Below are 3,181 nucleotides of genomic sequence, written 5' to 3'. Positions count from 1 at the left end.
GCCCAGAGAAAGGCCCAGTGAGGACTGGACCAGACTACAGGAGGAGCAGGAGGAGGAGGAGGGGTGTTTGTTGTGCCTTTATGTTTTGTATGTGGAGTTACATCCCCAGCCTGTTGTCATGGCAACCCCTGAGACACATTTGCCCCTCGCCCGTCACCTGCCGCCCGTCACCAGTGCACCTGTGGAGTGTGCAGTGACAGGTAAAACTACAGACAGTGGGTCTGAGAGCAGCAGTCAGCAGAGCAAAGTGAGCAGTGGTAAGTGTGTCCACAGAGCCCAGATCAGGTACAGCACCAGAACATGGATCAGATGCCCTGCCTCACCTGCCATCTCCTGTGGGGACTCAGAGGAAGGTGGAAGGTCCCAGAGACAACACTGAAGACCCCACATGATAAACAGTATTTATCTTTTCACATGTGTGTCTCATACAACAGGAAACAAAAACTCCAAAGCCAGATGCCCTGACATCAGCTCCAAAACACTTCAGTGCCTGGAGCGGCCTGGGATTGTCACATGGTTCTCCCACTTGGTCCTGTGAGAGGAGACTGGTCTGACGCAGCGGCCTTGGAAAAGGGCAGAGCGTGAGGGAAGCATCTGTAACTGTTGAAAGTGAAAAAACCCAACAACAAATAGGAAAGAGAGTTCCCCATGTTCCCCCTCCTGCTCCTGTATGACCCGCCCGCATGGTCAATCATCTGTGATACCACTCTGTAGGTCTGGGCAAACTGGGGGCACCGGGCACAAGCGCCAAGGCCCTGGCATCAACATCAAACATGCTAATGTGCAGCCTTTTACCATCTAAAAAACAGAGCAAAAATCAAAGGTTTACTGTCTAAATCAGACTTGGAGAAACTTATCCATGCGTTTGTCTCCAGTAGGTTAGATACTGTAATGTTCTGCTCACTGGTCTCTCCAAACGAGCTGTGAGACGCTGCAGAACATCCAGAACATCCAGAACATCCAGAACGCTGCAGCTCGGGTCCTGACTCGAACTAGGAAGTACGAGCACATGCGTCCTGTGCTCAGGTCTCTGCACTGGCTCCTGTGGCTCAGAGACTTTAAAGCAGCTCTGCTTGTACAAGTGTCTCCATGGTCGAGCACCAAAGTCCATCTGTGACATGTTAGTGTCATATGAACATCTCACACTCTGAGGAGCTCAGGGACCAGCCTCCTGCTGGTGCCCAGAGTCACGACTAAACAAGGGGAGTCAGAGTTTCAGGTTCACGCAGCTAAAACCTGGAACAGTCTGAACATGTGAGACAGACTCTTCTGTGACGCTGTTTAAATCCAGACTCAAAACATTTCTGTTTAACTGTGCATCTAACTGGAAGGTTTTCATTCTGCACTCTTCTCTCCAATTTATGTCTCTCTTTTTTAATTTTAATCTTCATTATTTATGTTTTGATTTGTTTTTATTATGATTTTAGTATATTTCTTATTCTGTAAAGCACTTTGAATTACTTTATGTACGAATTGTGCTCTACAAATAAACTTGCCTTGCCTTGCCTAATGCCTTTTCAGGAGAAATGTCCATGGAAGGAACAAGTCACTGACTCTTGAAGCTCAGTGAGCTGTGGAGCTCCTCCTGCACATGGACCATCACACAACGAATGATCTGATCACCTGGAGAACCATCAGAACCATCAGATTATATTTTGATATAGTGCACTGCAGAACCAGGACTGCATCGGTATAAAGCAGTTATAGACCAGGACTAACCCAGAACTAACCCGGGACCAAACCAAGTCTAACCCAGATTTAAACTTGTGATCGGCCAAGACTAAACCAGCACAAAAACAGAACTGAACCAGGACAAACCCAGGTCCAAAAAAAGTCAAAAACAGATTTAAACCAGAGATAGTGGGGAAGCTGTGTGGTCTTAATTAGGAGGCAGAGTCAGAAAATGTTCCATTTCACCAAACATTTATTTAATCTTCACTGTGGTATCGCAGCAAAAATAAGAACTGCTCAAATTAGACAAAAGCCAACCAAAAATAAACCAAAACTAAACCAGAACTAAACCAGAACTAAACAAGGACTAAACAAGGACTAAACCAGAACTAAACCAGGTCTAAACCAGGTCTACTCCAGGACTAAACTAGCACTACACCAGAACTAAAGCAGGACTAAATTGAGACTAAACCAGGACTAAACCAGGACTAAACCAGGTCTAAATCAGGACTAAGCCAGAACTAAACCAGGACTAAATTGAGACTAAACCAGGACTAAACCAGAACTAAACCAGGACTAAGCCAGAACTAAACCAGGACTAAATTGAGACTAAACCAGGACTAAACCAGGACTAAATTGAGACTAAACCAGGACTAAACCAGAACTACACCAGAACTAAATCAGGTCTAAACTGGGTCTAAAACAGTACTAAACCAGGTCTAAATCAGGACTAAACCAGGACTAAATCAAACATAAAACCAAACCTAAATCAGGACTAAACCAGAACAAAACTAGAACTAAACCAGGACTAAACCAAAACTAAACCAGGACTAAACCAGGACTAAACCTCTTGTGTCTGTCTTGTAAAACGTGCTGACCTGTGCTGATCAGAGTTGTGAGGAGGACAGAGACTCTAACACGACGTCCAGAACAGAGTGGAGTTTACATGTTCTCCCTGCGTCACTGTGAATCAGCACTGACACAACTAAATGTGAACATGATTCCACATATTTCAGTGAGTCACAATTATTGAACAATTCTTTAACAATTCTTTAACGAGCTGAGGTAATGGAGCTCCAGGAAACAAACACAAACACATGATGAAACCTGGTCCTGGTGTAGATGTTCCTCTGAGCAGTTCTCGGGGCGGCTCTCATATCACGATCTCACCGTCTCATGTTTGAAGTTTTTACACAGTGCTGTAGTTCTATAGTTACAGTTACACAAAAACCTGTTCTAAACCTGGTCTAACCCAGAACTAAACCAGGACTGCTGCTCCCCTCAGGTCGTGTGTCACATTTATTGGAAAATGTCCAAGAAAATGTGATGAGAGAAGTATTTAAATATTTACATCATGTTCTAGTCACACAAAGTACTGCTAGTAGAAGCTCAAGTACTGTTACTGTGTTCAGTACTGTCACAGTACCACATTTTTACCCCCCACTGTGAGGCCACTGCTCCCAAAGTTACACAGTGTAGCTTTAAGAAAAGACAAAGTACGTACACATAT

Source organism: Boleophthalmus pectinirostris, unplaced genomic scaffold (assembly GCF_026225935.1).
Source record: "Boleophthalmus pectinirostris isolate CB_2022bp ecotype Guang Dong unplaced genomic scaffold, ASM2622593v1 HiC_scaffold_23, whole genome shotgun sequence".
Taxonomy (NCBI): Eukaryota; Metazoa; Chordata; class Actinopteri; order Gobiiformes; family Gobiidae; genus Boleophthalmus; species Boleophthalmus pectinirostris.
This window is presented reverse-complemented; position numbering follows the sequence as displayed.